General features: G+C 39.2%; 1 pseudogene; it reads left to right on the forward strand.

The window, feature by feature from the left end:
* The first annotated feature begins 1,502 nt into the window (after positions 1-1,502).
* LOC137025062 (protein NLRC3-like) lies at positions 1,503-25,554 on the forward strand (annotated as a pseudogene).
* Positions 25,555-26,097: the final 543 nt, after the last annotated feature.

Below are 26,097 nucleotides of genomic sequence, written 5' to 3' on the forward strand. Positions count from 1 at the left end.
ATCGTAAACGAGTAACAGACTGGGTCAATAACAGGCAGGGCAACACAATAAAGAACACTCAGAAATGCAAACCGTAGTAGTACAAGTCCTCGCAAAGAATGTGAGGATGCGAGCAGCTGGTTGTGGTGATTAGTGCCAAGGTACGGGGCTGATGGGAAATGTAGTGTGTGAGTGGATGTGTGTGTGTCAGCATTCAGGTGAAGGCGCCCTCTGATGGCCAGAGGAAGGAATCGCGTTCATCAATTTCGTCTCTGTGACACATTCATTGATAGTTTGTGTTACTCTGTGTTCACACCTCCGGCGGCGAGAGCGTCAAAGTGACAGGAAGTCATTCATTTTCAATGAGAGCTGCCGCCGAGAGCGGCGCGGCGCGTCTTGGACAGTGAGAGCTTCGAGGAGAGTTGAAATCAAGTCAACTTTATGGTAATGAGCTATGACGCGGTTCGGCGGCAACCAATGGCGGATTCCAATTGGTTGCCGCAACTTGTCATTTACTTTGACACTCCTGCCGGCGGCGGTTTGAACGAACAATACAGCGTTGTTGGCAGGGCGGCCAAGGCGAATGTTGAACCGTGTGAACGCACAGTTAATGATGTTGTGAGCAGTTTAGCACTGCTGCAGTTCATATTACAGTTTCATTTGCATTATGCAAATTGTCAAACATCCATTAGTTAATCTAGTTAATGATTTAATGCAAGTTACAACACTCTACAACAGCAGAATGTTACTTTTAATTATTTTAAACCTAATTCCTAGTCAAATTAGAATGATATCTTAGTTTTACATATCATTTGTAATTACATTTTTTATAGATATGGCCAGACGTGCAGTCTACCAATCACATTAATGTGAATTCACAGTACAGAGAAAGTACAGTACATGCAGCGAGAAAGTCGCTGGCGGTGTGAACGGGGCTTTAGTAATGTATGCACACAACTGACTTTTTTGCTGCATGTCGTGTGGGGCCCTGTAAAAATGGGAAATGTGCCCCATGTTTCATAATTATTTCTGTCTTTATTGCATATTAGTGTGATCGAAATGTTCTTGATGGAGGTTGAATGCCTTTTCAGGAAAGTGTAATGAGAGTGTTTTGAGGAAGATGGAGTTTTGTATGACTTCTTTTATTAGTTTGCTTAATTCCTGCTTTAAGCATTACATAATATGATTACGATGCCAATGTCGAAATGTCCTGTACATGTTCCAGAAAGGTCAAGAGTAAAAAAATAAATAAAAAAAAATGGCCATTAAACAGAAAGCAATGGATGTCAACTTGATTTGTGTGTGTTATATCAAGTGAAGAATCACAGAGGAAGAAATTAGAAAGTTATGGAGACAACGGAGAGGGGAATTGATTGGCTGATACAGCACTGGTCTGTGAAGTTCAAGTGATCATCAATCACAACTCCAAGTTCCTGGCTGTCCTGGATGGAGTTAAGGTTGACAAACCCAGCTGAATGGAGAAGTTGTGATGAAATGTTGGGTCGGCTGAGACCACAAGCAGTTCTGTCTTCGCAAGGTTAAATTGAAGGTGGTGGTCAAGAAATGTCTGTCTTTTTGGACCTGCTGGTGTGTGTGATGTTCACTCAGTAAATAATAAAAATATATTTTGTTGCTCTTGTACCAGCTATTTCTTGACCTATAAACCATCCTTTTTGTCAGGAATAACAGCAGATGCCTTGAACTTGAACTGAGACGGGAAGAGGTGACTGAGTAATTTGAGGCAGAAGGTGAGCTTTAAAAATCAAACTTTAATGTTTTTCTTTACATTTATTGAATTTTAAATAATGTCAGGAATTGTAAATTTGTAATGTGTAATCCTCTTAATTTACAGAGGCATGTTCTCACCATGAACAATAACTATATTAGCATCCAAACCAGCAGACGATATCATTCTGTTTGTTCTAAGAACTGCAGATTTGTTGTCTGTTGCTTAAAGGATCAAGCTGTGAAAGCAGGATGGGTTTTGATTGGCTGTCTACGTTTTTATTGTTCATCAGCTGCTGAAAAAAAAAAAAAATCTGAAAGTGATTCCATGTAATTTATCTGTGCTGTTATTGTTAGAATTGTGATGTGAACTCTACTATTCTGTTGTATTTAGAAAGATTATGACTATTGAAGTAGACCGATCAGTCAAGACAACAAAAGTCTAGATGAAGAAAAGAGGCAGAGTAGAGAGTTTGGTGATGAGGGAGATGAGAACATAGATTACAAACCGACAATGAAAGAGAAATGATTGCCAGAAAGTTAGCAACAAAGGTTGCAGGCATGTTGAATGAGATACCAGTAGATTCACTAGAGGAAAAAAATACAGAATATTTGAAGTTCACAATGGAAGGGAAAAGCTCAAAAGGGACTGATTTGTTTACAGCAATTTCACAAATGCTTTATACTGTATTCCTTGCTTGCTTTTCTCATATAAACTGAAAAGGGGTTCCAGCTAACATCCGGACTCTCGGCCTGTGGTTAGAAGCATAGTTCCTTGTTGGTTTAAGGTGTCGAAATAATTAATTTTTGAGTTACGTAGTAAACTTCCCCTCCACAGTCCTTTTATGAAAATGCAGAATTGAACTTGGTTTCAAAATAACTTCTGCTCAAGACACAAGTTCAGTGGAGGAATAAAAAAAACATCTATATCATCATCATTCATGGTTAGTAAATACTACTTCATAAAATACTGATAGATATAGATTTAAAAGTGTCATGTTAAACATTAGTTACGACCGGTAGATGATTTGGGAGTCAAAATTGATGATTGTGTGATGATAAAACATCGGTCAGCTATCTTAGATGTGTTCTGGATAATTTAAGTGTTGTTAGTATGGCCTGGAAAGTTTTGGAAAAATGTAATGCTAGAATTAAATGTATAGCTAGATATGCTAGTTGTTTATTTATTTATTTTTTTAGATAAAGAAAGTTTAAAGGTACTTGCTGCAGGCCTAGTACAAAGTCATCTTCATCATCTAGTCATCTAGTATGTGTATAGTTCATGGATGACAAATTTATCCAGTATGTGGATGGAAAAGTTACAAAACACATTGTTAAGAATAGTTTTAAGATTTCATTGGCTCATGTGGATAATGACATTATTTCATATTTTTCTACCCTTAGAGGACAGAGAGCATACCTACTTATATCATAAGACAGTTACTAACATTCAAAAAAACGATATAGTACTTAATGGATCCTTGCTGAATAAAAGTTTCAGTTTCTTTAAAAAAAGAAAAAAGAAGAAAAACTGAACAGACCCCAAACATTTGAATGGCAAAATGAAAGAAAAGGCTACATTTAATAATGTAACTTTTTTTTTAAATAATAATAAAAATGTACCAATTTTTTTCCAATATTTTTAGACTTTATTCAAGCTGTTAAACTAAGAATGTAAAACGAATGTATCTTGCAGCACAGGGTGAAGTCAGTATGTACATTAATTACGATTTGAGAGAAATATAATATAAATTTAATGTAAAGCAATGTAAATGACCCTCTGTGGCGCAGCAGGATTTTGAACAACTTATTTAGTCATAGCTGGCCGCGGCGGACAGGCGCCGAATGGAGCCGCCGGTGTGCATACACTCATGGAAAACAATGCGATCAAATTTTAAAGATGTGGCCAGGTGCTGCGCAGCGCTGAGCTTCTCGTTCGGTGTACAACCCCCTTCAGACTCTGCACTTGAAATTGTAAACCGAGCACGATTGTCCTTCTTCGCCACTCCTCTGCTGGCCTGTGCTCACACTGCACTTAATGATCATCGAGCATGGAACCTTGAGCATCCAGTGTGTGAGATCTGAAAATGCGCAGTGATGTCTCACGCATATACTTCAATGAGTGCAAGAGACCACTTCCGGCACCAGAGTACATTCAGACCTCACACACCGGATGCTCAAGGCACTTGGACATAGTGGTGTATTAGAGGTAAAAAATGATATAAATACTGTTCGGTTTCTCGCACAAACCAATCATTTCGTGTCTTAGGACATCAATGTGTCGTCACGAGCCGGAAGGTTTAATTTGGCTGTGCATGTTTTTTTGACTCTTATAAATGGAGTTCCCATTGCCATGCATTATACGGACTGCAACGGTTGGAGTTAAAAATCATCATTTGTGTTCTACTGAAGAAACAAAATCACCTACATCTTGGATGCCCTGGGGGTAAGCAGATAAACATCAAATTTTCATTTTGGGTGAACTATCCCTTTAATGGAGGAATTTGCAGCTTTACTCGCAAATTACAATTCCTGTTCACTAAAGGTGAGAATCAGGCCCGTTATAAACCCAAATACACTCGAAATAATTACATGAATAGATAAGTGTACTATCAGAGTAGTAATAAAGATGTTTGCCGTCGTAATGATGACAGTAGCGCACACAAAAGTAGTAGCCGTTCAATGCTCAGGCACGGTTTGCGCTCACACTGCATGCAAAACGCACTCGAGCCCAAACGAAGCGGGCCAGGGCCGACTAAACGAACCGTGCACGGTTTAGAGCACCTAGTGTTCCATTATCACCATACGTTGCTCAAGCATCCTGAGGCAAGTATTCAGAAAAAAAGCATGGTAACACTTTACAATACGTGTACACTAATATGCATTAATTCATGCTTAATTAATGCACAGATAATCATGTTTTAATGTATGACTTATGAAGAACTAAACCGTTAATTAATGATTACTGCATCAGCAACTAATAAAGAGTCTATATGATTAATAGATCAAGTAATATATGAATTCTTATTAATTAAATGTGGCATAATGTATTAATTCCTTAATAACATATTTTATTAACTAATAGTGTAAGTTAATTACCACAATGGGTTGAAGCCATGTACTTCAACTTCCAGTTGTCTGCTTTAATTAATCATTAACTAATGCTTTGAAAATGTATCATTATGTTATGACTTTACTTGTTGAGGCACATGACTATTAACTAACTGTTAATTAATATGTCATTATGGTTTTGACATCTACACTAAGCCATGGATTTCAATTACAAACTATTTACAACCATGATTCCACTGTACCAGGTGAACTACTGCATTCAGAACCTTGTTGTTCACAGCACAGGAATGTGTCAGGTTAAGCTTGAACTCAAGGATTCAAAGGTGGAACACTGAGAACATGTGGCCGGACACTGCTATTTCGTAACACTGTGTCAAGACCGGACAAAGAGAATAGAACCCATTAAAATCAGTGATAGTGATACTACACGACGCAACACAACACAACAAAACGTCACTTCTTTTAAGGACAAATTAACTTGCAATGGTCCATCATGTCCAGTGTAAACAGCTGTTGCGGCATGTCTCGATAATGGCCACATCCAGTTTAAACAGTGTAACATCAATCTGTAGTTCAGATTCTGGTGTGCTGATATTTGTGTACAGCCCAACTTACCCATCCTTCAAACACATTATCTGTCATTACACTCACTTCATGTGCAACTGTCAAAACCCATTAATTACATATTACTTAACAGTTAGTTAATAGTCATGTGCCTCAACAAGTAAAGTCATAACATAATGATACATTTTCAAATAATTAGTTAATGATTAATTAAAGCAGACAACTGGAAGTTGAAGTACATGGCTTCAACCCATTGTGGTAATTAACTTACACTATTAGTTAATAAAATATGTTATTAAGGAATTAATACATTATGCCACATTTAATTAATACCAATGCATATATTACTTAATCTATTAATCATATAGAAACTTTATTAGTTGCTGATGCAGTAATCATTAATTAATGGTTTAGTTCTTCATGAGTCATACATTAACACAATTATTTAAGTGCATCATACAGTATATGAGGCTGAGGTTTTAAAGTCCCTATAAAGTCAATTCTGAGAATTCTTTCTAAACACTTTTTTAAATGTTACAAATGTATTGCTGAAACATATTACAAAGACTGTGAATTGTGTAATTCTTAATTGTGAAGTTAGAGCGTTAAACAGTTTTTCACCAAGTCTCTGCTCAGGATTTTTGGACGGAGCTAAAACGGGGGTCCGATGATGCACTGGAGCCCCCGTACATGGTCCCTCCCCAAACACTATATAACTGTCGATGACGCACCGAGCGTGGCGCCACCCCTAACGCTACAGCGGTTCACTCGCTCAATCTCGAGTGTCATTACAGTTATACAGCCCTTTGCACATTTACTTCGTCACGCAAATGCATATTACATGGTTGTTATAATATACAATATGCTCGGTCTCATTATTTAAATTTCCTAAAACGATGATATGAAGGATTCTAAAGTGATCGTTCTACACCGGATAATTTTACAAACTTTCATCAGACAGCTGGGATTCACAGATAATCCACTGTTTTTGGTGAATGTGACTGAACAGACCTTGGCCCCCCTCCTGCCTTGGCCTTCCTACTGTCCCACCTTTAACCGATGATATATGGGGCAGGACAAAGTCTCTCCCGTCTCGGCCTTCATCCTCCCGTCTCACAGCACCGTTATTTGTCGACTCGACAACATTCGGCAGTTCGTGCCCACCAATGAGTGTCAGTTGCCGAGTTTGCTTATGTTATAATTAGAAGGTAGTCCACAGTAACTCTACTAAAATTTGCAACCCTCTAAATAATTCTTTTTATATGCATCAGTATGTTTGACTCAGATAAGTCAGTTGAGACGGCAGCTCTCGCGAGTGGGTGTGGTTTCAGCGCCGACAGCGGACACACCCCCAGCGTTTGAGAGCAGAGAGCGCTGCCTATTTTTTCCGAGATTTTGATAACTTATTTCATTTACTTGCAGATTTTTTTAATCATTCAAATTTGGCTGGGTGGTTAATAACACATTTTTCTGCGGTGTGACAAACTCAGAACACATACTTTAAAATGACTTTACTGGGACTTTAAACAAAACAGCACAAAAACAACCGCTTAGCTAAGCCACTGTAGCTTGCATGGTTAACGCTGTCACGGGAAGAATCTTCTGATGTCTGAATGAAATGATTGTAAAGGGCAGGATAATTTTTCCATACAGCTTCTTCAGATCTAAAACTTGATGCAACCCATCTCGTCCAAAACCCAATTTAACTTGGGCACAACTGACCCCCAGTTTCACAGACAAGACTGAAGCTAGTCCCAGACTAAAATACATGTTTAAGCTTTTTTAACTGAAAGCAACTTGCACTGACATATCTTAAAATAAGTCAGTTGTTTTGTCTCAAGATGAACACCAGAAATGTTTTTTTCTAGTGTATATTTATAAAAGCTACTTAAATATCCTAATTGAACTAAGGCCTAATCCTGGTTTAGGCTAAGCCCTGTCTGTGAAACCGGGCCTGAATGTCTAATTCTTCAGCACATCGTTTAAGCTCAATTCTGTTCTTCTCTGATGTGCTGTACAATGTGTTTATCCACAAAAATCCTGAAATGATTTATTATCCCCAGTTCCTTTATGGTATTGACAACTGCGAGCTCCAGTCGATGCATTGAGCAGTGTCACACAATCTTCTTTGGGAAGAGTGATTTAAGTCTTTCTGCCATTACCGACTCTAAGGCACGTAATAGTTTATTGACAATTCCATGGACACTTAAGTCTTAGTAATTCGATTTTTTTTCTCATTTTGTTTTTTGCATTTTTCTTTGGGTTTAAGGGGTTAAATGTCTGAAATGGTTTAAAATAAAATAAACATTATGTGGTTGAAAACACTGAATAGATTTGATGTTACCCTTTATGGAAAGCTCTGCCTGAGCATGTCTGTCTCTGGCTCAGTGCCAGACACAGGAAGAAAGCACATTTGAATTTAGCAGTAGATAACGTGATGCACTGATCCACTCACATGTTCGCTTTCCAGGTACTAGCTTAGAGCGATCATACCCATGTATACATACATGTTAAAGGCAAGAGTTATACTTAATTTTTCATTAAACATATCTAAGCTATAGGTTATCATGGTGCATGTCAGTAATGTGTGAAAAGGGGGATCCCCCAAATTAGGTGCTAGATTGGATTTCGGAGGTTCTGGATCCAGTAAAGCTCTGACTTTAACAGATGATTTTGGATGAGGTGCCTCTGAGAGTCCTGATTTGATCACAGCTTCATTTTTTATAATCTTAATAACATTTGATGTTTAGGTCAACATGTTTAGAGTGAAAATACTTCAGATCTTTTTCTTTTTGTCCTGCAGCTGTGAATCTGTGAAGGGCAATGGCGTTTGTTGAAGAGCTGCTTGAGAAATCCCTGAATGAACTGCTAGAAGCTGAACTGAAGAAGTTTCGGTGGCACTTAAAGAATGATAATAAGTGTATATCAAAGTTTGATATGGAGAATGCAGATAGGTTGAAAACTGTGGATAAGATGGTGGCATGTTTTTGACCAGAAGAAGCTGTGAAGGTCACTGTGAAAATCCTGAGGAAGATGAACCAGAATAATTTGGCTGAGCAGCTACAGAACAATTACAGGCAAGGTAACATTTAATTCACTGTGACTGTAAAGTGATTTACAGATTACCAATGTGATAGTTTGTGTGATTTATGTTTCCCAGTGAGTGATCCTCTCTCTCTCACACACACAGGTCAGGCTGAAGGCAATATGAAGACATATGCTGCTGTTGATTCAAAAGAGATAATGGGTAAATAACAATTATTAACTGTACATGAAAACAAGGAAAATATAACAGCAAGCAGCAATTACAGGGTCAAAAAGAACAGTGGCAGATCTTATACAAGCACATTTAATAGAACAGAATATCTAGTCATGTCTTTATAAATGGTTAAATTGTTTAGGGTCTTAAACCCCTAAATTAAAACTTCTGTAAGCAGCTTCTACATACAAAGGGTCTTTGCAATAACCCCGACCTAACCCTAATACAGTCTCATGTCTTGTGTTAGATGTCAATGGTTTGGTCAAAAAGCTTTTCATAATTTTGGTCAGCATGACCTTAAAGGTATAGTTCACCACAAAATGAAAATTCTGCCATTTACTCACCTTCAAGTAGTTCCAAACCTGTATGATTTTTTTTGTTCTGCTGAACACAAAGGAGGATATTTGGAAAATTGTCAGTTACCAAACAGATCTTCCCAACAGACACCCAGTGACTAGTCAATGGGAGGTGAGATCTGTTTGGTTACTGACAATTTTCCAAATATGCTAATTGAGGGTGAGTAAATGATGACAGAAGCTGTGTCCCAATTCAGGGGCCGCGCACTTCGAAGTGCATGAAAGGGGTGGGGTTTTGGAGTGGAGGGTTGCCAGGTCTGCGCAACAAAACCATCCCAAAAATAGTGTAATCACAGCACAAGTGTAAAAGTGCCCCAATCCCAGACTTGGCAACAATGAGCCGAGCGTTGTTACATGGCTAGCGGCTGTGTGAAAGACATCTGAGACAGTTGATGTTTGTGTGTGAATTTTAAAGTTTTATGACTTTATATTGGGTTTTGACACGTTCAGTGCCGGCGACGATGGGACACTGGACCAAAATATGTATGGTTAAACTATGTAATGTTAGTTTTATATCGTTAGCAAGTTAACCTTGTTTGTTTTCATGTTAAATGAAATGTTAAATGTGTCAGTTGTTTTAACTAAAAGGAACTTGCACTGATATCTTAAAATATACCTGCTGAGCATGACTATTTGTAACAGGCAAGAATTTTAAAGCTATGATGACCAAGACAAAATTAGAATGGACCATAGATCTGTTTTGTATGTTCAAATATTTATGATTTTTATATATTTATATAATACGCTCCACCAGCATCTCCCTTCTCAGCCGAATGAAAGTGTACACAAATATGTTGTTGTTTTATATACTCATGATTTAAAATGTTATGCTATTTTTCTGATGGTAAATCTAAGTTCTGTTGTATATAGTTGTAAAAGGTACTTTAATGTACCTTTAGAACGATGTATTTAATGTAAAAACATTTAATTTACATGATGAAAAAAATATATAGGCCTACGTATAATTTTTCATGTAAAATTACAAGTTGCATAAAAGAAATAAACAACGAACAGAACAATTCTCTTTTATTTACACATGTGAACATATGTAAAAAAAAAAATTTTCACAGAATTACTCTGGCTCATTTACAAATAAATTACATTACAAATATATGTAGGCCTATACAACTTATGCATTTGCTAAGTTAAATAAAAAAATAAAATAAAAAACTTTAGAGAAATTAGGCTGTTTCATTGACAAAATGACATTTAAATAATATTCATATCGACACATTTTAATTCACTGTATTCTGTTCTTGAGAAAACAGGGGGAAAGCGGCCTTTGAAGTGCGATTCACCGCGGCGCGAGGAGGGCTGACATAACTCGAGAGCGACTTCAAGTGCACCCTCTCCGTTTCCCAGTGGAATGAAGCGTCGATCTCAAGACACTTCGCAGTCTACACTATCCCACAATTCATTGCGCGCCAGTGACGACAGGAGAATAAATGTAGCCTGAGCAATGCCCTGGTTTCACCAATCAGACTGTAATATCCGTGATGTCCAAATCGTCAGGTTTTCATAAATGCAATATTTGTCTCTGAGATGGAGTGCAGTTGAATAAAATTCTAAAGTACTTTAAATTTAGACTTAAATACAGAGTAAATGTATAAATATGAATGTATATATTTTCCAAGTTATAACATTTCATTTAACATAAAAAAACAAACAAGGTTAACTTGCTAATGTTATAAAACTAACATTACATAGTTTAACTATTCATATTTTGGTCCAGTGCCCGTCGTCGGCGGCAGTGAAGCATGTCACAACTCACTAGAAAGTCATAAAACTTTAGAATTCACACACAAACATCAGCTGTCAGATGTCTGCCACACAGTCGCTAGCCATGTAACAACGCTCGGCTCATTGTTGCCAAGTCTGGGATTGGGACACTTTTTACACTTGTGATTACACTACTTTTGGGATAGTTTTGTTGCGCAGACTTGGCAACCCTCCACTCAAAAAACCCCACCCCTTTCATGCACTTCGAAGTGCGCGGCCCCTGAATTGGGACACAGCTATAATGAAGTTGAATGGGGTGGAGAGATAGAGTTGTGGGTAGGGTTAGGGTATGTGTGGTTGTACATTCGCTCCTCCTCAATGGACGTCTAGCGAGGGGGGGCTAACGTAAGCTCCGCCCGTTTGCTCTGCAGCGAACACCTTCTCCAGAATTTTCATTTTTAGGTGAACTGTCACTTTAATTTGATCCACTATTGACAGTCCAGTAAATGCTCTGGAAGGAATTAGAAAAAAAAAGTTGTTTAGAAATTTTAAAATTGAAACTAGGTGCATTTGAGTCAGCATTAGTCAAGGCATTTCCCTCACCATATATGTTGTCAACTTCAGCATAATCAGTGTACGATGTGCATGTAATCACTATTGCAGTAAGACTGTGATTTAATTTAAAAATAGTAGAAGCATGATTTTATAATAAACTGATCACTTAGTCTTTGCTGTCTTTTCCCTCTTTCTTAAATGCTCAACTGCAGACGACAATCAAGCTACTCTTCATGATTACACAGAGACCAGTCTCAGACTGAAGAACAAATTAAAACAGGACTATAACAGGATATTGATAGGTAACTCACAGATGGGTCATCAGAAATACCTGAACGACATTTACACTGATTTATGTGGTAGAGAATGAGACTGGAGGAAGAGTGAACGACCATGAGGTGATACAGATCGAATAAAACCACAACCGATTGACTGCCAAACAGAAGCCAATCGAGTGTAATGACATGTTTAAAGTCCAGTGTGACACGGGTCGACAAAACAGAAAAGTGCTGACAATGGGGATCGCAGGAGTAGGAAAAACGGTCTCTGTCAATAAATTCATCCTTGACTGGGCTGAAGGAAAAGAAAACCAGGATATAGTCTTCATATTTCCACTTCCATTTCGTAGATTGAATTTGATTAAAGAAGAGTACAGTCTCTTGGGACTGCTTAACAAATACTTCTTTAGTAGTCCTGAAGAACTGTCCTCTCTTCCTGAAAGTGATGGTAAAGTTATGTTCATCTTTGATGGACTGGATGAATGTCGCTTTCCTTTGGGATTTAAAGAAGGTGACAGATTTACAAATGCAAATGAAAAAACAGCAGTGAGTAAGATAATAATAAACCTTATCAAGACACATCTGGTTCCCTCTGCTCTCATCTGGATCACATCCAGACCAGCAGCAGCCGGTCTGATACCCCGTAACTACATTGATCAAGTGACAGAGGTGCGAGGATTTAACGATGAGCAGAAAGAGCAATACTTCAAAAATAACAGCATTCCTGAGGTTTCTGAAAACATTATCCGTCACATCAGGAAATTCAGGAGCCTGTACATCATGTGCCATATCCCTGTTTTCTGCTCCATCTCTCTTACTGTTCTTCAGCCCCTACTGGCCCGAGCGAGCAATGACAAAACTCCCACAACTCTAACAGGGATGTACACAAGCTTCTTTATTTCTCAGAAGCAACAGATGGAAGAAAAATACTGTGATGACCCTGAACCTATAACCAGTGCAAGGTCTTTTGATGAGATTATTCTGAAGCTTGGGAAACTGGCCTTTCAACAGCTGGAGAAAGGAAACCTGATTTTATACAAAGAAGATTTTGAGGAATGTGGACTAGATGTCAGTGAAGTGTCTGTGTTGTCTGGGTTATGCACTCAAATGTTTCAGGAAGAAAAGGCAAGAAAATGTTACAGCTTTATACATCTCAGCGTACAAGAATTCCTTGCTGCTCTCTATGTGTTTTTGATTAGCAAATACAAGAAAACAAACCCATTTGTAACCCGGGTGATCCAGGCTACTAGTAAAAGTGTTGAAAGTTATGTAAAAAAAAAAAAAAAAAAAAGAAAAAAAAAGGGAAGATTAAGAACAAGAGGATAAGAGAGAAAAGCGAGTGCTTTAGAAGAGAAAGTGTTTCGTCCTATCATTGATCGTGCTGCATTGATTGACACTCCAACGAGCCAATGGTAGCAGCGCACTGAGATGGCACCGGCGACTTCACCACTATCAGACATTGAGAGAGAGCGAGCGAGTCAGATGAAGCATGTGCACACTGAGTGATTTCCAGATACTCCGTATAAAAAAAAGATCGCGATTGAGATAGAAAACTTGAATGCAATCAAGAGATTACATTTTTGAGTGAACTTTGAAGAGCTGATGCCGAAGTGAGAAGACGACGAGGCAGAGAATTGAGAATAAAGGCCAATGTAGATACATGGAGCACCAAAGCACCGCAAATTATCTTCTTAATAAGATGTGAAATTCTTGCCTTGGTGAGTTGTTTCAATATTCTACAAGAAAACTGTTGAAGACTTAGCGGCAAATCAGTAATGTGATATTAGCGTCATATAGGCCGTTTATGCATAGTGTATGAGCTGGTGCTAATTAGCATGTTGGGCTAAAGCTAATCACATGTGAAGATGTAAACGAGTCAATGAAGTGTGATGTGTTTGAATGGAAGATTAATTATTGTTCTGCCTTGTGTTTTGCAAGGCTGGGTTTTTTTTTCCCTCCTTTATGTGTTTTTCTGAGAAATTGTGAACACCATCCTGGACACGTGAGACGCATATGAGCGTATGTAAAAGGCGAGCCACCCGCGGAGACAATTTGATTGTTGAACCTTGATCTTGAATTCATCGGAACCGGTATGATGAATCTTTTCCTTTTGTTTTTGAACAAACAGGACTGAGACTTTGCATATTTTTCCCTCGAGCTTTGAACGGAGAGACATTGATTCAGAACTGAACAATTCTAAGGAGTCAACAAGTCTTTTGATCTGAGTCATTTGACTCTGAACTGACATTAACTGAATCGATCCAGTGAATCTTGAACATTTGATCCATTTGGCTGAAAGCACTGTTACATTCTGAAGGGAAAGAGTTATTTGAATTGAGTTGTAATATTTTTTTATTTTGTTTATTTTTTCTTTCAATTTTATTGGGTTATAAACAAACTGAGTCTGTGGAGTTTTCCAATAAGTTTATTTTATTATTTCATTTTCATACAAAGTATATGACAATTGTTCTCAATTGGGTTGATTTGTTTGAGTTGATGAGCCCAACTTCCTGGAATTTCAAAAAGAGAATTGATTATAAACATTGTTCAACATTGTATGTTGTTAAATTACAATATTGAGATTTACATACTCCAGACAAATTGCAATTGAGAGACTCTTGAATGAATGCAAGATTCCAACCAGTAAATGAAATTCTTGGTTTTCACCTACCTGCTGTGTTGCTTCCCTCTCTCCAGTAGCCGCTCCTTACCTTCTGATCAGTTGGCCCATATCGAACCATATTGAACCCTATACAAGTGTGACACCTCAGACTCGACACGTGTTACGCGCTACACATTTCTTGAATCCTGGATAGAAAAACTGACATGGAAACTGTCCAAAAAGCCACTGCTTCAGCTTCATAAGGCTGCAGTCAACAAGGCTTTACAAAGTGGGAATGGAAACCTGGACCTTTTCCTCCGGTTCTTCCTGGGTCTCTCACTGGAGTCCACTCAAAGTGACCTGAAGGAACTACTGCCAAAACTGACACTGAAAACAGAGAATGTTAAAGACACTGTTGACTATATCAAACAGACAATAGAGATGGAGAAATCAGTGGAAAGAACCATGAATCTCTTCTACTGTCTGAGTGAACTGAAAGATGACTTTGTGGAGGAAATCGAGAAGAATCTGAGCTCAGGAAATCTTTCAGCAGAGAATCTCTCCTCTGTCCAGTGGTCTGGTCTGGTCTGGTGTTTGTGCTCCTCATGTCAGAAGAGACTCAAGAAAAGTTTGTACTGCATAAATACCAAAGATCTGATGAAGCAGTAATGAGACTGCTGCCAGTAATCAAAAACACCAGAAGAGCACTGTAAGAGTCACCTTTACATTCATTCATATACACTGTTAATTTTTTTGTAATAGGGCCTTCATTTTACATGGGTAACCTGTTGGCCTAGACTATTCAGAAAAAAATTAATGTAATGTGTATGATTATATAAATATTGGTTTGATGTTTTATGAATAGAAAATTGTTTTAGCTTTGCTCAACAGCACAGGGTTTTTTCAAGCTTCATATTATAAAAGCTACCTACTAAGCATTACTGTTACTGTTTATTTTGTTCTATACACAGGCTACAGTTCTGTGATCTCACTTCTCAGTCCTGTGAAAATTTGTCTTCAGTTTTACAATCCTCAAACTCCTTCCTGAGAGAATTGGACCTCAGTAACAATGACCTGCGGGATTTTGGAGTGAATCTTCTTTCTGATGGACTGAAGAGTCCAAACTGTCAGCTGGAGATACTGAGGTAAATGGTTTTAAAATAATTAAATAAACATCCGGGGCCCCATCCTAGCTGTGGCTTGACAAACTCACAAATGCATTACATTTGAAGCATATACTGCTCTTTCTAAGGACAGTTTGATAAAACATGGGAACGCTTTAATGATGTTTTATTAATGTAGTTCGGGAGGAACAAGTCAAATAAGCTACCCGATTATCACATCATCTCAACCAGCAGTCAATAATCAGTAATCAACATATCTACCCAATCAGAATGAGAACAGGCATATACTGTATAACCACAGTCAACTCACCCATGAATCCTCGACAGTTTTCAGCATTTGGCCCGCCCTAAGTTCCCAACATGTCCGAAGTCGAATCCGATGAATAATCTTTCATCCTTGAGGAATCTTTGCCACAATCTTCTGGCCTTAGGAACAATTTTTCTCCAATCCAATGGCATTATTATTATGGCGTCAGCCCAAACAAACGGGTCCTGCATGCCAAAATGCCGAGGCCTGTTACCACGTTTGAATAATCCGCGATATTCCTTCTATGTATTTCCCTACTCCGGCCCATTCAATTACTGTCATAGGGAAATGGACAATAAGGCAGCCGAGCACCAAGCTCGAGTCTCGGGCAATGCCGCCTCTTCCCGCGAAGGAACGGGGCTTCTTCCAGCACCAGGCCGCCGCAGCAGGCCTTCAAGTCCCTGTAAAGTCATTTTAAAGTATGTGTTCTAAGTTTGTCACACCTCAGAAAAATGTGTTATTAACCACCCAGCCAAATTTGAATGATTAAAAAAACCTGCAAGTAAATGAAATAAGTTATCAAAAGGGAGGGGGGCCGAGGTCTGTTCAGTCACATTCACCAAAAACAGCGGATTATCTGTGAATCCCAGCTGTCTGATGAAAGTTTGTAAAATTATCCGGTGTAGAACGATCACTTTAGAGACTAAATTAATCCACCCCTTCTTCATATCATCGTTTTAGGAAATATAAATAAGGAGACCAAGCTGTATTGTATATAACAACTATGTAATATGCATTTGCGTGACGAAGGCATTACCAACTAAATGTGCAAAGGGCTGTATAACTGTAATGACACTCGAGATTGAGCGAGTGAACCGCTGTAGCGTTAGGGGTGGCACCACGCTCGGTGCTTCATCAACAGTTATATAGTGTTAGGGGAGGGACCATGTACGGGGGCTCCAGTGCATCATCGGACCCCCGTTTTAGCTCCGCCCAAAAAATCCTGAACAGAGACTTGGTGAAAACACTCTAACTTCACAATTAAGCATTACACAATTCACAGTCTTTGTAATGTGTTTCAGCAATACATTTGTAACATTTATGAAGTGTTTAGAAAGAATTCTCAAAATTGACTTTACAGGGACTTTCAGTAAGCCGGAGCCACGCCACAGCGCAGATCGAGTTCCCAGCCAGCTCACACTCTCCACCCCATCGGCTCAACCCCACAAGAAGCACAGTTTAAATCCTTCTCGTTTTCTTTCCCTGATTGAATTTTCACAGTCAATTCATCTGCATCAGTTTTGATCGGGGGGATTGTTTCTGTGACTTGCTGTTCTAAATTACTGTGCCGCTTCCTTATGGTTAAACACGCAAACAGTAGCTCATATATCACGTTCAGTTCGCACGCAGAATCACTATGAAACACGGAACTTGTTGTCATTGCTGTCCTGCGATTTATCAACAAATCGCTTGGAAACTTAAAGTAATAATATGCATTTCTGTAACTTCAACCCACAGCTTCACAATTGGTAAGACGCAGCACAGACTGGTAGGACAAAATTGTTCTTTTGCCGATGAATTCAAATAAATTTTACCGTTCCTCTTGTTCATCTATATTTAGAACAAGCAGAAATCTGTAAGTAAAGTAATGAAACATAGACGGATAACCAATGAATAAACTTATGTTGTATGTTATGTTCCTATGCAGTTTGGGAAAGCATGGAATTTGATTTGAGTAATTTGAGTACAAGGTCTGGATAAGTATGGAAAATAGAACTAAAAATAATAAATGAATAAATGAATAAATAAATAAATAGATAAAATCATACAAGCAGCATGTTCATTGTAAATTTAGCGATTGTTGAACACAATTGAATAAATCCAAGTTGCACATTTTTATTACGCAAAGCTCTCTTTTTACAATCAAGTCTCTTTTGATCTTTGAATGAAGGTGCATGTGACTCAAACCAGCAACAGTTAAAAGAACAAACAATCATCTAAATCAGTCTGTACTTTGCTGTTTGATGATCATTCAACATCAAACAATGACGGTACAAACTGTAAACGACAGTACGGTATCAAACAATCATGCCAGAGGTGAATATATGCAGGTTATAAAGCATTATAGTTTAATAATCGATTTCTCAGCCCTGCAAAGTTTCGCTGAATTCTAACTGAATTTATGGGCTTTAACTTAAATACAGTTAAATGTGCCCTAGAATCAAAAATGCAATTTACCTTGGCATAGTTGAATAAACAGAGTTCAGTACATGGAAAAGACATACATTGAGTTTCAAACTCCATTGCTTCCTCCTTCTTATGTAAATCTCATTTGTTTAAAAGACCTCCGGAGCGTGAGATTTAAAGGGGCCGCAGCCTGAATTGGTGCATAGTTAATGATGTCTCAAAATAGGCAGTTAAAAAAATTAATTTAAAAAAATCTATGAAGTATTTTGAGCTGAAACTTCACAAACACATTCAGGGGACACCTTAGACTTATATTACATCTTGTGAAAGAATGTTCTAGGGCACCTTTAATTTCTAGGCCTCACTACATAAGGAACCAATAGGATATTTTTATTTGTTTTGTAGTCCAAACTGTTCTAAACAGGAACTGCTATCTTTGCTCAGCTATCTTGATGTGATGCGCATAATCCCGCAGGCCGCTTTTTCATCTTGCATCTCCTCTCTCTTGCTTCTTCGATTCATGCACTAGAAGACAAGCGTCAGGCCACAGCAGCAGCGGGCCTGGGCCGGGCCTCAGATTCCCCACTCTCCTCCTCCCTCCACTTAGCCACACACCGCAGTTTTCCCGCTGCCACACCACATACAGCAATGCTCGCCCCTCTTGGCGGATGCCTCCGCTAGCGGAGCAAGCTCCGCTGTTTCAGCCATTTCATCCCACCATCTCTTACCCTACCCATTGTCTGTGGCCTGTAGACATTAGCGTGAGGATGCCTCCGCTAATAGCACAGGCCCAATCATTAGTCTCAAACTCTCTTTTTGTCTTTGGTCTACAGCTCAACCACAGACCTTGGCATGAGGCTGCCTCCGCTAGTGGCACAGGCCCAGATGCCTTATTTTACTCCCCAGCTTCCCTCTTTTCTACACTTCGTGTTCCTCCCCAGGCTCCAGGGACTGACCCGAGCGTGAGGCTGCCTCCGCTAGCGGCGCAGGCCCAGATGCCTTATTTTACTCCCCAGCTTCCCTCTTTTCTACAGTTCTTGTTCCTCCCCAGGCTCCAGGGACTGACCTGAGTGTAAGGCTGCCTCCACTAGTGGTGCGTGCCCAGATGCCTTATTCTCTTCCCCAGCTTCCCTCTTTTCTACCCTTCTTATTTCTCCCTAGGTTCCAGGGGCCAACCTGAGCATGAGGCTGCCACCGCACGCGGCCTCGGTCCCAGCCATTCCTCCAGCCTGCCTTTCCTGATTTTTCTATTCTCAACATTACTTTATTTACATCTCATGTAAACAGCATTAAGAACCTCCAAGCTCCCAGCAGACCACTTTTCTAGTCATTCGTTCCCCATAGGAGAAGCAACCACAGCTGCTCAATAAGGCCTTTCCCAGCATCAGATTCAAACACTTGGTCACTGGTCATCAGAAGCTTTTAAGAACTACATCAAACTGCTTCCACATTAAAGAAGCCCAACAAACACTTATCAGCTAGGTTTTCAGCTCCAGCTCATTTTCTCACACATACCCACAAGCCATATCGAACTCAACTAATAGAACATTTCCATTTTATTGGAATGATGGTATCTCATTGCCAGAGCAGCGATGACGCCTCGGCTCCCGCAAGAGCTCAATTCTTCTGGCTCTTCTCTCCACTGCCACAGCAGTGATGTTCCCTCGGCTCCTGCAGATCAGTTCTTCTGGCTAACTTCTCCACTGCCGCAGCAGTGATGTCGCCTGGGCTCCCACAGGGGCTCAGTTTGTCTGGCTTTTTCTCTCCACTGCCACAGCAGTGAGATCACCCCCGTTCCCGCAGGAGCCTAGCTCTGCCTAAACTCGCCCTCATCCAATGTTGCAAGAAATCTCCTGGTCTTCAAACTAACCCTCCAAACATCACAGATTATTTAAACCACCCAGTCAAATCAGTCTCAATCTGACACCATGAGTATTGAGCTCCCATAAGAACCTCGGAATCGGTATAAATTTTCTATTCTCGTTCAACTATGGCTAGGCTTACCCGTCTGATCGCTGCTAGTATTGAACTCCCGTCAGATGGCGTGAGAGCACTCCCAGTCGAAAATAGCTAAACATTTTGCGTTTACGCCAGCAGGGGCTTACCTGTCCAATCGCAGCGAGTATTGAACTCCCGTCGGACTCCATGAGAGCCTCCCAATCCAAAATAACTAAACCTTCACCCCATGCCAGCAGGGGCTTACCCGTCCAATCGCTGCAAGTATTGAACTCCCATTGGACGGCGCGAGAGCGCTTAGCAATCTAAAATAATTAAACGTTAACCTCACGGCCAGCGGGGGCTTTCCTGTCCAATTGCTGCGAGTATTGAACTCCCGTCGGACGCCGCTAGAGCCCTCCCAATCTAAAATAACTAAACCTTCACCTCATGCCAGCAGGGGGCTTACCCGTCCAATCGCTGCAAGTATTGAACTCCCGTTGGACGCCGCTAGAGCCCTCCCAATCTAAAATAACTAAACATTCACCCCATGCCAACAGGGGCTTACCCGTCCGATCGCACAAGGGGGCTTGTTCGTTCGCTGCGAGTATTGAACTCCCATTGGAAGCAGTAAGAGCTCTTCCAGGTTGGAATAAATTTACACCTGTCTTTTGTATTGAACTCCCGTCGGATGCCGCAAGAGCCCCCTTGGTCAAAACATCTAAACTCCATCTTAGTTTGCCGGTCGACGAGGCTTACTCATCCGATCGCTGCGAGTATCGAACTCCCATCGGATGCAGCGAGAACCCTCTCGATCCAGCAAACAACTTTCTCCTTGCAAACGCCACAAACATCAGCCTCATAATTACCATATTTTTTGGGGGGGTTACAGTTACCATTCCTGGCTGCTGTCCGTCGTTCATATTTTGCATTCTTTGGGGGGTATTCAGTATTCAGGCCAAATACCGAGCTCGGAACCCTCTCCCCGGACAGCACGCCAAATACGTATACCATTTATTTTATCTGACTTATTTGTAATTGTGAACTCGTGAATTAAGGTATTTAGAGGCGAAGGCAGAGGAGACTTTGTAGGGCATCGCTCGACAGAACCTGCCAAATGACCTTATCAATCAGCAACATGATTAAACAAAGCTTCATTTGAACCAAAAGATCCATTTCCTGACAGCAAAGACCCCAGCCTTAACAGGAGTGATGACGCGACTTCTTTTAACAAAGGTCTTGAGTACTCCTCAGCTCATCCGCAATAAACTAATCAAAACCTATCCCGGGGGTCTGATCACATTAAATCTATTGATTCTCTCACAAAACCCTCTTGTATTATCGGATGGAACAGGAAAACGCTTATCAAGTTAGGACCAATGGATCCTTGACCAATACCTCCTTTGTGTGAAGCAACTGCACAGACAGCCCCCTGATTAGGAGTTCATTTTGACCCGGTCACGTCTGACTTTATGCTTAAGGACTCAATCTTTAATCTCAAATGGACAATCATTAAGAGATAATTTTAGACTATATACAGAATAATACATGCCATGATGTAATTACTAACATGTCTATTTAATGTATTCAATATGTGGGTTTTCTTCAAATGCATCATTGTAATCATCATTGTAATATGTGTGTAAGAAGTGTGTCATGTTTATTATCCTCTTTGATTCAGTGTGCATGAATATTGAAATTTGGTACCAGAGAAATATTAGGAAACTTTATAAAGTTACTGATAAACATGATTATGTTCCACGGACATCACAATCAATGGACAATAAACGGGGCGTGTCTATGCTCTGTAGCAACGTCTCATTGGAGAATCGCATCAGAGGATGGAGCCAACTTTCTCCTTTAAAACTATGCTTTCCCAATAGCTAGTTGTCAAAAGATATGTAAAAGATACGTCAAAGAATCGATATGCTGAAGAAGGGTTGAAGAACCCATCTAACTGCCGTGGCTGATTTCCATCTGACAGTCGCTGACTATCTTCATCCACGAGCCGCAACAGCCGTCACATCCCGAACCCTGTAACACTCCGTTAAACCTTTTGACCAAAGTCTCCAAAGAAGAGAGCCGCTCCAGCCAGACTCTCAGAACAGCGCGTTTCACTAGCCGGCAACTTTCTTCAAAGCTTCCGCGCAGCCCAACGAAAGGCTTCCCCGAGAGACGTCACCTCAAAGACAGCCAATCCGAGCCGGGATCCCGCTCAACAAGAGTCACGGAACAACCCGATTACCTCAGCTGTCAGAGCAAACGCAGGTACAAGCAAACTTCTCTCTCCCTTGCTGGAAACTGGTGAAATTCCTTGAAACAGAAAGAATCAAGCAAAGGTTTTGGGACTTGGGTACTTGGGACTTTCTCCATAACTCATATCAACTCCGTGAATGTGTGTGTGCGTATGTATGTATGTGTGTGTATTTTAGCCTTAGTTTCTTATAATCATTAGAAGTAGTCAATAAAGCCTTGTTTTGATTTTCACATATACAAGTTTCTTGTGCTGTGTGTCAAATTACTGCCTTAAACTTAAAAGATCAAGTTACCTCTTGCATATAATAATATAGCCTAATAATAATAATAATAATAATAATAATAAAATATTGTTACTGTTGGCCGCAGGATAATATTTTATCCAGAATTGGTAAAATACTGTAACCTCAATTTTCGCTGGACGAATAATTGATGAAGTGTTAAACATTAATTCTGAATCATTTACAGTGAATCAATTACAGTTGATTCAATTCTTATTCCTCATAATAATTAAATTGAGCTAATAAATAGGCGAAGTCCTACAACTTGGAGGAAAGGGATGTTGACTTAATTTTAGTTGGATCTAAGATCCATTTCACTTCTGGCTTTTATTTTTAGTATTCCTCCCTATGTGGTGTGTATCAGGCAGATGGAGAGTGGGTGGGTGGTGCGTTGTTTTGTTTTCTGTATGTTGAGTTGTAGGAGTTTTCTGTATGTTGGAATAATTCTCCAATAAAAAAAGTTTAGTTTCCAATGGAATTAGTTATTAATTAAATAATTTTAACTCAAAGAAAAATATATATATATATTGTGTTAGGTTTAGCTTACATTATTCGTTCATGTGACAATCTTTCTCACAACAGAGAAATCTACTCAGAGAAGAAAATATATGCGCTTTTGAGATTTATAGGCCTCATGTTTCATTTTTTTTTTTTTTTAGCGTGTACTTTTCCTTTGCACACTGGCGCTAAATGCGGTGCTCTGATATGAATGTACACAGGAGTGCAACATCTGAATAATTTTGCTTAATAAATTACATTTTTGGTTTGTTTCTCTCCAAAACATTACTACAGTGGTGATAAAATGATAAAAAGATGTTATGCAATGTTATGTTATGCAAAATCATTTTCATTCTATTAAACTTCAGCTTGTCTAACTTATTTTTTACTTATATTAATAAAGCTCAATTTGTCGACTTTTAAATGATACCAGAACTATGCTCATACTCAATATAGTTTAGGAAAGACAACCTGTTTAATGGCTCAAAAGGGGGATGCGCCTCAAGAGGCTAACTACATTTAGAAAAGTAAATGAATACTTTTACTCTGATACACTTCCACAGACACTTTTGTAACTGAATCTACAGACAATAGCAGCTGCCTGCAAATACAAACTGCACTGGTCAGTGTGTGATAGTAATATTTGATTGACAAATTAATGTCTTGTGGATTGTTGCTGTGTTTTTATAGATTGTCTGGCTGTATGGTGACAGAGGAAGGCTGTGGTTATGTGTCTTCAGCTCTGAATTCAAACCCCTCACACCTGAGAGAGCTGGATCTGAGCTATAATCATCCAGGAGATTCAGTAGTCAAGCTGCTCACTGATAAACTCAACCACCCAAACTACAGACTGGATAAACTCAAGTATGTAGAGCATTAAGATTTGTGATTAAACAACTCCAAAAACATTATTATAATCTTCACTTATTACAAACCAGTTAGACTTTATTTCTTTTATAGATTTACAAAAGTTCTTATTGAGAATTTACTAAGGTTGTAAATACTCGTTATACTATAGAGCTGTTGAATGCTATCACTTTCCAAAATAATTTCAGTTATTTCAAAGGTCCTAACAGCCTACAACAACAAAAGAACCAAAACCCACAAAGTAAATAAATATATCAAACAATATGATATAAATTACAAACCATTTTTATGATTTTTATGCTTTTATGCTTTATTCGGATTCTTCCACTCTCTCTCCCATACAAATGCACACACATGCAGTACAGACACATGCACAGAAACTTTTTAATTTTTATGCACATTGTGAAGTTTGAGTAGCTGAACAAGTATAACAGTGTACATTTAACTGTATCCCAATTAATGCCCAGATTTTAATGGATGTGGGGTCCAACTGTGTTACATCCACGTCTGTCCCGAACTCCATTTCCCAGAATCCTCCTGTTCCGCACACCTATCTTCACTCCCATCATCAGTCTTCCCGCCATCTCCCAGGATTCCCTGCAGCTGTTGTTCCTCGTAGCACTCCCTTTAAGTTGGACACTTTCCCTGCACTCCTTGTCTGTTCTATTGTTTGCTTAGCTGTTTATGTTGTTTGTGTGCTCTGGTATTGTGAATAAAACCTTTGAATTGTGGATCTCCGTATTCGCCTCATCCCTTCAGCATACAATGGTAACAGACTGAAGGACCCCACAAAGTAGTATAAACAAGGATGTGTGTGTTTACTGATTAATTGTAACACTGTGTGTGTTTTGTAGTGTGGATCATGGAGGAGAGATCAGGATTACAGCAGGAGTACGCAAATGTATGTATGCACACACTCACACACTTGTATTATCTTTAGGACAACCCCACATTTCTTAAGTGCATTATTATCACTTGTTGTTTGGTAACAGACCTGAGAGTTGAGTTCCGAACTCAAGTAAAGATTTGCTTTTGTAAAACAAATTTGTGAAAAATTGAGAAATTTGAGAACAATGTATAACATAATAATGTGCACGGTTTGATGTGATATGAGCTAAGCGATCATTAGATTTAATCACTATTTATAGTGTAATTTATTGTAATGCTTTTTTTTCCTCATTTGGTCAGAACAAAAGTGGCAGATTTGTTACTTGTTTAGATTTTTCCTGTGAAACTTCTTATTTTGTTCATACTTCCAAGACTACAATCTGATTCCGAAGTACCTGAACAGTATTCACCAGTGACTGACAGCCACACATCCTTAAAGCATTAGATTAATCCACACTGAGGAGTCGTCCCGATGCACAACCCACGTAAAGATGATAATTCCGTAAATAACTGCAATTGCAGGTTTTGAACAGAGACGGCGACCAAGAGGCAAAACTTACAGACTGCAGCTTTAACTTTAGACTTAATATAGAACGTTTATGTAATACACCCCTGATGTGTTTTCTCTCCATTAGATTCCCATCAGTTCACTCTGGATCTGAACACAGTGAATAAAAGCCTCCGTCTAAGAAAAACAGAGTCATCACTTACACTGTCACAGAGCTTCAGCCGTATCCTGAACATCAGGACAGATTTGATTATCCTCAGGTGTTGTGTAGAGAGAGTGTGTGTGGACGCTGTTACTGGGAGATTGAGTGGAGTGGTGAATATGGTGTGTTTATATCAGTGTCATATAAGAGCATCAACAGAAGGGGACAGGGTGATGAGTGTGTGTTTGGATCTAATGATCAGTCCTGGAGTTTGATCTGCTCTCTCTTCGGTTACTCATTCAGACACAATAACATACAAACTGAAATCCCTGTTAAATCCATCAGCGGTAGAATAGGAGTGTATGTGGATCACAGTGCAGGAACTCTGTCCTTCTACAGCATCTCTGGAGACACAATGAGCCTCATCCACACAGTCCAGACCACATTCACTCAACTGCTCTATCCTGGGTTTACTGTTTATCATGTTGGATCATCAGTGAAACTGTGTTGATGAAAAAGAAAAGAGGCTTGACACAGAGAGACGATGAACACATATATAACAAACGCTAGCAAGAAATATTAACACAAGACAATGAATATAAGATGACTGAGGGTTTAAATATACTAGATAACAAGGGACTAAATGAAGGACAGGTAATGGTGATAAGTGGATACAAAATAAGACAGCAATGGAAACACAGGAACTGAAAACCAATCCATGAAACAAAAGGAAAAGGGACAAAAGACAAATCGAGAGTGAGTTTGCAGACTTTAAGGAAGACATTGAGTTAGAATCAACAACAAAAGAAACAGGAACAGCATGTTAAAGTCAAGGGAATTAAGAGAATGAATCAATTTAATTTTGTTGATCAATTCCTGTGTAAATAAAGGATCTAAGGATCTTTGATCTAAGGATTAACATGTCTGTTAATTCCATTGTGCTTTATTTTCTTTTTTTTTTACTCCGTTCAATCATTTATAATCATTAGTTATGTATGTTGTTGTCATTTGATTTACACCATTTATCATTTTATTATTATTCTCAGGTTTATATT

This window comes from Chanodichthys erythropterus, chromosome 8 (genome assembly GCF_024489055.1).
Source record: "Chanodichthys erythropterus isolate Z2021 chromosome 8, ASM2448905v1, whole genome shotgun sequence".
Taxonomy (NCBI): domain Eukaryota; kingdom Metazoa; phylum Chordata; class Actinopteri; order Cypriniformes; family Xenocyprididae; genus Chanodichthys; species Chanodichthys erythropterus.